Source organism: Phalangium opilio, unplaced genomic scaffold (assembly GCF_054372755.1).
Source record: "Phalangium opilio isolate 3A_F unplaced genomic scaffold, DU_Popi_V2 ptg000246l_1, whole genome shotgun sequence".
Lineage (NCBI taxonomy): Eukaryota > Metazoa > Arthropoda > Arachnida > Opiliones > Phalangiidae > Phalangium > Phalangium opilio.
In genome coordinates, this window is record NW_028324225.1 from 5,203,542 (window position 1) to 5,212,936 (window position 9,395).

Consider the following 9,395-nt stretch of genomic DNA (forward strand, 5'->3'; position numbering starts at 1 on the left):
TTGTTTTCTAGAATTAATAATATTAAGCTTTTGCTTATTAGTCTGAGGTGACTTTTGTTTCCAGGTAGAGTGGCCGAGTGGTCTAAGGCGCTGGTTTTAGGCACCAGTCTCTTCGAGGGCGTGGATTCGAATCCCACATCCATCAGCCTACTTTGTTTTCTAAAATTAATAATATTAAGCTTTTGCTTATTAGTCTGAGGTGACTTTTGTTTCCAGGTAGAGTGGCCGAGTGGTCTTAGGCGCTGGTTTAAGGCACCAGTCTCTTCGGGGGCGTGGGTTCGATTCCCACCTCTATCAGCCTATTTTCTCCTCTAGGATTAATAATATGAAGCTTTACCTTAATAGACTGTTTACTTTTGCTTTCGGGTAGAGTGGCCGGGTGGTCTAAGGCCCTGGTTTAAGGCACCAGTCTCTTAAGAAGGCGTGAGTTCGAATCCCACTTCTATCAATCTATTTTGTTTTCTAGGATTAATGATATGAAGCTTTTGCTTATAAGTCTGAGGTGACTTTTGTTTCCAGGTAGAGTGGCCGAGTGGTTTAAGGCGCTGGTTTAAGGCACCAGTCTCTTTGGGGGCGTGGGTTCGAATCCCACCCCTATCAGCCTATTTTGTTCTCTAGGATTAATAATATGAAGCTTTTGCTTAATAAACTGAGTTTACTTTTGCTTGCGGGTTGAGTGGCCGGTTGGTCTAAGGCGCTGGTTAAAGGCACCAGTCTCTTAGGAGGGCGTGAGTTCGAATCCCACTTCTATCAAAATATTTTGTTTTCAAGGATTAATAATATGAAGCTTTTGCTTATAAGTCTGAGGTGACTTTTGTTTCCAGGTAGAGTGGCCGAGTGGTTTAAGGCGCTGGTTTAAGGCACCATTCCCTTCGGGGCAAGGGTTCGAATCCCACATCTATCAGCCTACTTTGTTTTCTAGAATTAATAATATTAAGCTTTTTCTTATTAGTCTGAGGTGACTTTTGTTTCCAGGTAGAGTGGCCGAGTGGTCTAAGGCGCTGGTTTTAGGCACCAGTCTCTTCGAGGGCGTGGATTCGAATCCCACATCCATCAGCCTACTTTGTTTTCTAGAATTAATAATATTAAGCTTTTGCTTATTAGTCTGAGGTGACTTTTGTTTCCAGGTAGAGTGGCCGAGTGGTCTAAGGCGCTGGTTTAAGGCACCAGTCTCTTCGGGGGCGTGGGTTCGAATCCCACCTCTATCAGCCTATTTTCTTCTCTAGGATTAATAATATGAAGCTTTTCCTTAATAGATTGAGTTTACTTTTGCTTTCGGGTAGAGTGGTAGGGTGGTCTAAAACGCTGGTTTAAGGCACCATTCCCTTCGGGGCGTGGGTTCGAATCCCACCTCTATCAGCCTATTTTCTTCTCTAGGATTAATAATATGAAGCTTTTCCTTAATAGATTGGGTTTACTTTTGCTTTCTGGTAGAGTGGCCGGGTGGTCTAAGGCCCTGGTTTAAGGCACCAGTCTTTTAGGAAGGCGTGAGTTCGAATCCCACTTCTATCAATCTATTTTGTTTTCTAGGATTAATAATATGAAGATTTGCTTATAAGTCTGAGGTAACTTTTGTTTCCAGGTAGAGTGGCCGAGTGGTTTAAGGCACCATTCCCTTCGGGGCGTGGGTTCGAATCCCACATCTATCAGCCTACTTTGTTTTCTAGGATTAATAATAGGAAGCTTTTGCTTATTAGTCTGAGGTGAGTGTTGCATCCAGGTAGAGTGGCCAAGTGGTCTAAGGCGCTGGTTTAAGGCACCAGTCTCTTCGGGGGCGTGGGTTCGAATCCCACCTCTATCAGCCTATTTTCTTCTCTAGGATTAATAATATGAAGCTTTTGCTTAATAGACTGAGTTTTCTTTTGCTTTCGGGTAGAGTGGTAGGGTGGTCTAAAGCGCTGGTTTAAGGCACCATTCCCTTCGGGCGTGGGTTCGAATCCCACATCTATCAGCCTACTTTGTTTTCTAGGATTAATAATAGGAAGCTTTTGCTTATTAGTCTGAGGTGAGTTTTGCTTCCAGGTAGAGTGGCCGAGTGGTTTAAGGCGCTGGTTTAAGGCACCATTCCCTTCGGGGCAAGGGTTCGAATCCCACGTCTATCAGCCTACTTTGTTTTCTAGAATTAATAATATTAAGCTTTTGCTTATTAGTCTGAGGTGACTTTTGTTTCTAGATAGAGTGGCCGAGTGGTCTAAGGCGCTGGTTTTAGGCACCAGTCTCTTCGAGGGCTTGGATTCGAACCCCACATCTATCAGCCTACTTTGTTTTCTAGAATTAATAATATTAAGCTTTTGCTTATTAGTCTGAGGTGACTTTTGTTTCCAGGTAGAGTGGCCGAGTGGTCTAAGGCGCTGGTTTTAGGCACCAGTCTCTTCGAGGGCGTGGATTCGAATCCCACATCCATCAGCCTACTTTGTTTTCTAGAATTAATAATATTAAGCTTTTGCTTATTAGTCTGAGGTGACTTTTGTTTCCAGGTAGAGTGGCCGAGTGGTCTTAGGCGCTGGTTTAAGGCACCAGTCTCTTCGGGGGCGTGGGTTCGATTCCCACCTCTATCAGCCTATTTTCTCCTCTAGGATTAATAATATGAAGCTTTACCTTAATAGACTGTTTACTTTTTCTTTCGGGTAGAGTGGCCGGGTGGTCTAAGGCCCTGGTTTAAGGCACCAGTCTCTTAAGAAGGCGTGAGTTCGAATCCCACTTCTATCAATCTATTTTGTTTTCTAGGATTAATGATATGAAGCTTTTGCTTATAAGTCTGAGGTGACTTTTGTTTCCAGGTAGAGTGGCCGAGTGGTTTAAGGCGCTGGTTTAAGGCACCAGTCTCTTTGGGGGCGTGGGTTCGAATCCCACCCCTATCAGCCTATTTTGTTTTCTAGAATTAATAATATTAAGCTTTTGCTTATTAGTCTGAGGTGACTTTTGTTTCTAGATAGAGTGGCCGAGTGGTCTAAGGCGCTGGTTTTAGGCACCAGTCTCTTCGAGGGCTTGGATTCGAACCCCACATCTATCAGCCTACTTTGTTTTCTAGAATTAATAATATTAAGCTTTTGCTTAATAGACTGAGTTTTCTTTTGCTTTCGGGTAGAGTGGTAGGGTGGTCTAAAGCGCTGGTTTAAGGCACCATTCCCTTCGGGCGTGGATTCGAATCCCACATCTATCAGCCTACTTTGTTTTCTAGGATTAATAATAGGAAGCTTTTGCTTATTAGTCTGAGGTGAGTTTTGCTTCCAGGAAGAGTGGCCGAGTGGTTTAAGGCGCTGGTTTAAGGCACCAGTCTCTTAAGAAGGCGTGAGTTCGAATCCCACTTCTATCAATCTATTTTGTTTTCTAGGATTAATGATATGAAGCTTTTGCTTATAAGTCTGAGGTGACTTTTGTTTCCAGGTAGAGTGGCCGAGTGGTTTAAGGCGCTGGTTTAAGGCACCATTCCCTTCGGGGCGTGGGTTAGAATCCCACATCTATCAGCCTACTTTGTTTTCTAGAATTAATAATATTAAGCTTTTGCTTATTTGTCTGAGGTGACTTTTGTTTCCAGGTAGAGTGGCCGAGTGGTCTAAGGCGCTGGTTTTAGGCACCAGTCTCTTCGAGGGCTTGGATTCGAATCCCACATCTATCAGCCTACTTTGTTTTCTAGAATTAATAATATTAAGCTTTTGCTTATTAGTCTGAGGTGACCTTTGTTTCCAGGTAGAGTGGCCGAGTGGTCTTAGGCGCTGGTTTAAGGCACCAGTCTCTTCGGGGGCGTGGGTTCGATTCCCACCTCTATCAGCCTATTTTCTCCTCTAGGATTAATAATATGAAGCTTTACCTTAATAGACTGTTTACTTTTTCTTTCGGGTAGAGTGGCCGGGTGGTCTAAGGCCCTGGTTTAAGGCACCAGTCTCTTAAGAAGGCGTGAGTTCGAATCCCACTTCTATCAATCTATTTTGTTTTCTAGGATTAATGATATGAAGCTTTTGCTTATAAGTCTGAGGTGACTTTTGTTTCCAGGTAGAGTGGCCGAGTGGTTTAAGGCGCTGGTTTAAGGCACCATTCCCTTCGGGGCGTGGGTTAGAATCCCACATCTATCAGCCTACTTTGTTTTCTAGAATTAATAATATTAAGCTTTTGCTTATTTGTCTGAGGTGACTTTTGTTTCCAGGTAGAGTGGCCGAGTGGTCTAAGGCGCTGGTTTTAGGCACCAGTCTCTTCGAGGGCTTGGATTCGAATCCCACATCTATCAGCCTACTTTGTTTTCTAGAATTAATAATATTAAGCTTTTGCTTATTAGTCTGAGGTGACTTTTGTTTCCAGGTAGAGTGGCCGAGTGGTCTAAGGCGCTGGTTTTAGGCACCAGTCTCTTCGAGGGCGTGGATTCGAATCCCACATCCATCAGCCTACTTTGTTTTCTAGAATTAATAATATTAAGCTTTTGCTTATTAGTCTGAAGTGACTTTTGTTTCCAGGTAGAGTGGCCGAGTGGTCTTAGGCGCTGGTTTAAGGCACCAGTCTCTTCGGGGGCGTGGGTTCGATTCCCACCTCTGTCAGCCTATTTTCTCCTCTAGGATTAATAATATGAAGCTTTACCTTAATAGACTGTTTACTTTTGCTTTCGGGTAGAGTGGCCGGGTGGTCTAAGGCCCTGGTTTAAGGCACCAGTCTCTTAAGAAGGCGTGAGTTCGAATCCCACTTCTATCAATCTATTTTGTTTTCTAGGATTAATGATATGAAGCTTTTGCTTATAAGTCTGAGGTGACTTTTGTTTCCAGGTAGAGTGGCCGAGTGGTTTAAGGCGCTGGTTTAAGGCACCAGTCTCTTTGGGGGCGTGGGTTCGAATCCCACCCCTATCAGCCTATTTTGTTCTCTAGGATTAATAATATGAAGCTTTTGCTTAATAAACTGAGTTTACTTTTGCTTGCGGGTTGAGTGGCCGGTTGGTCTAAGGCGCTGGTTAAAGGCACCAGTCTCTTAGGAGGGCGTGAGTTCGAATCCCACTTCTATCAAAATATTTTGTTTTCAAGGATTAATAATATGAAGCTTTTGCTTATAAGTCTGAGGTGACTTTTGTTTCCAGGTAGAGTGGCCGAGTGGTTTAAGGCGCTGGTTTAAGGCACCATTCCCTTCGGGGCAAGGGTTCGAATCCCACATCTATCAGCCTACTTTGTTTTCTAGAATTAATAATATTAAGCTTTTTCTTATTAGTCTGAGGTGACTTTTGTTTCCAGGTAGAGTGGCCGAGTGGTCTAAGGCGCTGGTTTTAGGCACCAGTCTCTTCGAGGGCGTGGATTCGAATCCCACATCCATCAGCCTACTTTGTTTTCTAGAATTAATAATATTAAGCTTTTGCTTATTAGTCTGAGGTGACTTTTGTTTCCAGGTAGAGTGGCCGAGTGGTCTAAGGCGCTGGTTTAAGGCACCAGTCTCTTCGGGGGCGTGGGTTCGAATCCCACCTCTATCAGCCTATTTTCTTCTCTAGGATTAATAATATGAAGCTTTTCCTTAATAGATTGAGTTTACTTTTGCTTTCGGGTAGAGTGGTAGGGTGGTCTAAAACGCTGGTTTAAGGCACCATTCCCTTCGGGGCGTGGGTTCGAATCCCACCTCTATCAGCCTATTTTCTTCTCTAGGATTAATAATATGAAGCTTTTCCTTAATAGATTGGGTTTACTTTTGCTTTCTATTAGAGTGGCCGGGTGGTCTAAGGCCCTGGTTTAAGGCACCAGTCTTTTAGGAAGGCGTGAGTTCGAATCCCACTTCTATCAATCTATTTTGTTTTCTAGGATTAATAATATGAAGCTTTTGCTTATAAGTCTGAGGTAACTTTTGTTTCCAGGTAGAGTGGCCGAGTGGTTTAAGGCACCATTCCCTTCGGGGCGTGGGTTCGAATCCCACATCTATCAGCCTACTTTGTTTTCTAGGATTAATAATAGGAAGCTTTTGCTTATTAGTCTGAGGTGAGTGTTGCTTCCAGGTAGAGTGGCCAAGTGGTCTAAGGCGCTGGTTTAAGGCACCAGTCTCTTCGGGGGCGTGGGTTCGAATCCCACCTCTATCAGCCTATTTTCTTCTCTAGGATTAATAATATGAAGCTTTTGCTTAATAGACTGAGTTTTCTTTTGCTTTCGGGTAGAGTGGTAGGGTGGTCTAAAGCGCTGGTTTAAGGCACCATTCCCTTCGGGCGTGGGTTCGAATCCCACATCTATCAGCCTACTTTGTTTTCTAGGATTAATAATAGGAAGCTTTTGCTTATTAGTCTGAGGTGAGTTTTGCTTCCAGGTAGAGTGGCCGAGTGGTTTAAGGCGCTGGTTTAAGGCACCATTCCCTTCGGGGCAAGGGTTCGAATCCCACGTCTATCAGCCTACTTTGTTTTCTAGAATTAATAATATTAAGCTTTTGCTTATTAGTCTGAGGTGACTTTTGTTTCTAGATAGAGTGGCCGAGTGGTCTAAGGCGCTGGTTTTAGGCACCAGTCTCTTCGAGGGCGTGGATTCGAATCCCACATCCATCAGCCTACTTTGTTTTCTAGAATTAATAATATTAAGCTTTTGCTTATTAGTCTGAGGTGACTTTTGTTTCCAGGTAGAGTGGCCGAGTGGTCTAAGGCGCTGGTTTAAGGCACCAGTCTCTTCGGGGGCGTGGGTTCGAATCCCACCTCTATCAGCCTATTTTCTTCTCTAGGATTAATAATATGAAGCTTTTCCTTAATAGATTGAGTTTACTTTTGCTTTCGGGTAGAGTGGTAGGGTGGTCTAAAACGCTGGTTTAAGGCACCATTCCCTTCGGGGCGTGGGTTCGAATCCCACCTCTATCAGCCTATTTTCTTCTCTAGGATTAATAATATGAAGCTTTTCCTTAATAGATTGGGTTTACTTTTGCTTTCTGGTAGAGTGGCCGGGTGGTCTAAGGCCCTGGTTTAAGGCACCAGTCTTTTAGGAAGGCGTGAGTTCGAATCCCACTTCTATCAATCTATTTTGTTTTCTAGGATTAATAATATGAAGATTTGCTTATAAGTCTGAGGTAACTTTTGTTTCCAGGTAGAGTGGCCGAGTGGTTTAAGGCACCATTCCCTTCGGGGCGTGGGTTCGAATCCCACATCTATCAGCCTACTTTGTTTTCTAGGATTAATAATAGGAAGCTTTTGCTTATTAGTCTGAGGTGAGTGTTGCATCCAGGTAGAGTGGCCGGTTGGTCTAAGGCGCTGGTTAAAGGCACCAGTCTCTTAGGAGGGCGTGAGTTCGAATCCCACTTCTATCAAAATATTTTGTTTTCAAGAATTAATAATATGAAGCTTTTGCTTATAAGTCTGAGGTGACTTTTGTTTCCAGGTAGAGTGGCCGAGTGGTTTAAGGCGCTGGTTTAAGGCACCATTCCCTTCGGGGCAAGGGTTCGAATCCCACATCTATCAGCCTACTTTGTTTTCTAGAATTAATAATATTAAGCTTTTTCTTATTAGTCTGAGGTGACTTTTGTTTCCAGGTAGAGTGGCCGAGTGGTCTAAGGCGCTGGTTTTAGGCACCAGTCTCTTCGAGGGCGTGGGTTCGAATCCCACCTCTATCAGCCTATTTTCTTCTCTAGGATTAATAATATGAAGCTTTTCCTTAATAGATTGAGTTTACTTTTGCTTTCGGGTAGAGTGGTAGGGTGGTCTAAAACGCTGGTTTAAGGCACCATTCCCTTCGGGGCGTGGGTTCGAATCCCACCTCTATCAGCCTATTTTCTTCTCTAGGATTAATAATATGAAGCTTTTCCTTAATAGATTGGGTTTACTTTTGCTTTCTGGTAGAGTGGCCGGGTGGTCTAAGGCCCTGGTTTAAGGCACCAGTCTTTTAGGAAGGCGTGAGTTCGAATCCCACTTCTATCAATCTATTTTGTTTTCTAGGATTAATAATATGAAGCTTTTGCTTATAAGTCTGAGGTAACTTTTGTTTCCAGGTAGAGTGGCCGAGTGGTTTAAGGCGCTGGTTTAAGGCACCATTCCCTTCGGGGCGTGGGTTCGAATCCCACATCTATCAGCCTACTTTGTTTTCTAGGATTAATAATAGGAAGCTTTTGCTTATTAGTCTGAGGTGAGTGTTGCTTCCAGGTAGAGTGGCCAAGTGGTCTAAGGCGCTGGTTTAAGGCACCAGTCTCTTCGGGGGCGTGGGTTCGAATCCCACCTCTATCAGCCTCTTTTCTTCTCTAGGATTAATAATATGAAGCTTTTGCTTAATAGACTGAGTTTTCTTTTGCTTTCGGGTAGAGTAGTAGGGTGGTCTAAAGCGCTGGTTTAAGGCACCATTCCCTTCGGGCGTGGATTCGAATCCCACATCTATCAGCCTACTTTGTTTTCTAGGATTAATAATAGGAAGCTTTTGCTTATTAGTCTGAGGTGAGTTTTGCTTCCAGGTAGAGTGGCCGAGTGGTTTAAGGCGCTGGTTTAAGGCACCAGTCTCTTAAGAAGGCGTGAGTTCGAATCCCACTTCTATCAATCTATTTTGTTTTCTAGGATTAATGATATGAAGCTTTTGCTTATAAGTCTGAGGTGACTTTTGTTTCCAGGTAGAGTGGCCGAGTGGTTTAAGGCGCTGGTTTGAGGCACCATTCCCTTCGGGGCAAGGGTTCGAATCCCACATCTATCAGCCTACTTTGTTTTCTAGAATTAATAATATTAAGCTTTTTCTTATTAGTCTGAGGTGACTTTTGTTTCCAGGTAGAGTGGCCGAGTGGTCTAAGGCGCTGGTTTTAGGCACCAGTCTCTTCGAGGGCGTGGATTCGAATCCCACATCCATCAGCCTACTTTGTTTTCTAGAATTAATAATATTAAGCTTTTGCTTATTAGTCTGAGGTGACTTTTGTTTCCAGGTAGAGTGGCCGAGTGGTCTAAGGCGCTGGTTTAAGGCACCAGTCTCTTCGGGGGCGTGGGTTCGAATCCCACCTCTATCAGCCTATTTTCTTCTCTAGGATTAATAATATGAAGCTTTTCCTTAATAGATTGAGTTTACTTTTGCTTTCGGGTAGAGTGGTAGGGTGGTCTAAAACGCTGGTTTAAGGCACCATTCCCTTCGGGGCGTGGGTTCGAATCCCACCTCTATCAGCCTATTTTCTTCTCTAGGATTAATAATATGAAGCTTTTCCTTAATAGATTGGGTTTACTTTTGCTTTCTGGTAGAGTGGCCGGGTGGTCTAAGGCCCTGGTTTAAGGCACCAGTCTTTTAGGAAGGCGTGAGTTCGAATCCCACTTCTATCAATCTATTTTGTTTTCTAGGATTAATAATATGAAGCTTTTGCTTATAAGTCTGAGGTAACTTTTGTTTCCAGGTAGAGTGGCCGAGTGGTTTAAGGCGCTGGTTTAAGGCACCATTCCCTTCGGGGCGTGGGTTCGAATCCCACATCTATCAGCCTACTTTGTTTTCTAGGATTAATAATAGGAAGCTTTT

The 9,395-nt window shown here is 43.6% G+C and overlaps 25 non-coding genes across 25 annotated transcripts; all 25 read left to right on the top strand.

Moving 5' to 3' along the window:
- Positions 1 to 63: 63 nt before the first annotated feature.
- On the top strand, positions 64 to 145 carry TRNAL-UAG (transfer RNA leucine (anticodon UAG)). Its single transcript has one exon. It is a non-coding gene; the product is annotated as a tRNA-Leu (tRNA).
- A 70-nt stretch (positions 146 to 215) lies between these two features.
- TRNAL-AAG (transfer RNA leucine (anticodon AAG)) lies at positions 216 to 297 on the top strand. The gene has a single exon. It is a non-coding gene; the product is annotated as a tRNA-Leu (tRNA).
- A 221-nt stretch (positions 298 to 518) lies between these two features.
- On the top strand, positions 519 to 600 carry TRNAL-AAG (transfer RNA leucine (anticodon AAG)). Its single transcript has one exon. It is a non-coding gene; the product is annotated as a tRNA-Leu (tRNA).
- A 374-nt stretch (positions 601 to 974) lies between these two features.
- Positions 975 to 1,056, top strand: TRNAL-UAG (transfer RNA leucine (anticodon UAG)). The gene has a single exon. It is a non-coding gene; the product is annotated as a tRNA-Leu (tRNA).
- Positions 1,057 to 1,126: 70 nt separating this feature from the next.
- Positions 1,127 to 1,208, top strand: TRNAL-AAG (transfer RNA leucine (anticodon AAG)). Its single transcript has one exon. It is a non-coding gene; the product is annotated as a tRNA-Leu (tRNA).
- A 511-nt stretch (positions 1,209 to 1,719) lies between these two features.
- On the top strand, positions 1,720 to 1,801 carry TRNAL-AAG (transfer RNA leucine (anticodon AAG)). Its single transcript has one exon. It is a non-coding gene; the product is annotated as a tRNA-Leu (tRNA).
- A 523-nt stretch (positions 1,802 to 2,324) lies between these two features.
- Positions 2,325 to 2,406, top strand: TRNAL-UAG (transfer RNA leucine (anticodon UAG)). The gene has a single exon. It is a non-coding gene; the product is annotated as a tRNA-Leu (tRNA).
- Positions 2,407 to 2,476: 70 nt separating this feature from the next.
- Positions 2,477 to 2,558, top strand: TRNAL-AAG (transfer RNA leucine (anticodon AAG)). The gene has a single exon. It is a non-coding gene; the product is annotated as a tRNA-Leu (tRNA).
- Positions 2,559 to 2,779: 221 nt separating this feature from the next.
- Positions 2,780 to 2,861, top strand: TRNAL-AAG (transfer RNA leucine (anticodon AAG)). Its single transcript has one exon. It is a non-coding gene; the product is annotated as a tRNA-Leu (tRNA).
- Positions 2,862 to 3,689: 828 nt separating this feature from the next.
- TRNAL-AAG (transfer RNA leucine (anticodon AAG)) lies at positions 3,690 to 3,771 on the top strand. The gene has a single exon. It is a non-coding gene; the product is annotated as a tRNA-Leu (tRNA).
- Positions 3,772 to 4,295: 524 nt separating this feature from the next.
- Positions 4,296 to 4,377, top strand: TRNAL-UAG (transfer RNA leucine (anticodon UAG)). The gene has a single exon. It is a non-coding gene; the product is annotated as a tRNA-Leu (tRNA).
- Positions 4,378 to 4,447: 70 nt separating this feature from the next.
- On the top strand, positions 4,448 to 4,529 carry TRNAL-AAG (transfer RNA leucine (anticodon AAG)). The gene has a single exon. It is a non-coding gene; the product is annotated as a tRNA-Leu (tRNA).
- Positions 4,530 to 4,750: 221 nt separating this feature from the next.
- On the top strand, positions 4,751 to 4,832 carry TRNAL-AAG (transfer RNA leucine (anticodon AAG)). The gene has a single exon. It is a non-coding gene; the product is annotated as a tRNA-Leu (tRNA).
- Positions 4,833 to 5,206: 374 nt separating this feature from the next.
- Positions 5,207 to 5,288, top strand: TRNAL-UAG (transfer RNA leucine (anticodon UAG)). Its single transcript has one exon. It is a non-coding gene; the product is annotated as a tRNA-Leu (tRNA).
- A 70-nt stretch (positions 5,289 to 5,358) lies between these two features.
- TRNAL-AAG (transfer RNA leucine (anticodon AAG)) lies at positions 5,359 to 5,440 on the top strand. The gene has a single exon. It is a non-coding gene; the product is annotated as a tRNA-Leu (tRNA).
- A 512-nt stretch (positions 5,441 to 5,952) lies between these two features.
- On the top strand, positions 5,953 to 6,034 carry TRNAL-AAG (transfer RNA leucine (anticodon AAG)). The gene has a single exon. It is a non-coding gene; the product is annotated as a tRNA-Leu (tRNA).
- Positions 6,035 to 6,405: 371 nt separating this feature from the next.
- Positions 6,406 to 6,487, top strand: TRNAL-UAG (transfer RNA leucine (anticodon UAG)). Its single transcript has one exon. It is a non-coding gene; the product is annotated as a tRNA-Leu (tRNA).
- Positions 6,488 to 6,557: 70 nt separating this feature from the next.
- Positions 6,558 to 6,639, top strand: TRNAL-AAG (transfer RNA leucine (anticodon AAG)). Its single transcript has one exon. It is a non-coding gene; the product is annotated as a tRNA-Leu (tRNA).
- An 815-nt stretch (positions 6,640 to 7,454) lies between these two features.
- Positions 7,455 to 7,536, top strand: TRNAL-UAG (transfer RNA leucine (anticodon UAG)). Its single transcript has one exon. It is a non-coding gene; the product is annotated as a tRNA-Leu (tRNA).
- Positions 7,537 to 7,910: 374 nt separating this feature from the next.
- TRNAL-AAG (transfer RNA leucine (anticodon AAG)) lies at positions 7,911 to 7,991 on the top strand. The gene has a single exon. It is a non-coding gene; the product is annotated as a tRNA-Leu (tRNA).
- A 70-nt stretch (positions 7,992 to 8,061) lies between these two features.
- TRNAL-AAG (transfer RNA leucine (anticodon AAG)) lies at positions 8,062 to 8,143 on the top strand. Its single transcript has one exon. It is a non-coding gene; the product is annotated as a tRNA-Leu (tRNA).
- A 220-nt stretch (positions 8,144 to 8,363) lies between these two features.
- TRNAL-AAG (transfer RNA leucine (anticodon AAG)) lies at positions 8,364 to 8,446 on the top strand. The gene has a single exon. It is a non-coding gene; the product is annotated as a tRNA-Leu (tRNA).
- A 221-nt stretch (positions 8,447 to 8,667) lies between these two features.
- Positions 8,668 to 8,749, top strand: TRNAL-UAG (transfer RNA leucine (anticodon UAG)). Its single transcript has one exon. It is a non-coding gene; the product is annotated as a tRNA-Leu (tRNA).
- Positions 8,750 to 8,819: 70 nt separating this feature from the next.
- Positions 8,820 to 8,901, top strand: TRNAL-AAG (transfer RNA leucine (anticodon AAG)). The gene has a single exon. It is a non-coding gene; the product is annotated as a tRNA-Leu (tRNA).
- Positions 8,902 to 9,275: 374 nt separating this feature from the next.
- On the top strand, positions 9,276 to 9,356 carry TRNAL-AAG (transfer RNA leucine (anticodon AAG)). The gene has a single exon. It is a non-coding gene; the product is annotated as a tRNA-Leu (tRNA).
- The last annotated feature ends 39 nt before the right edge of the window (positions 9,357 to 9,395 follow it).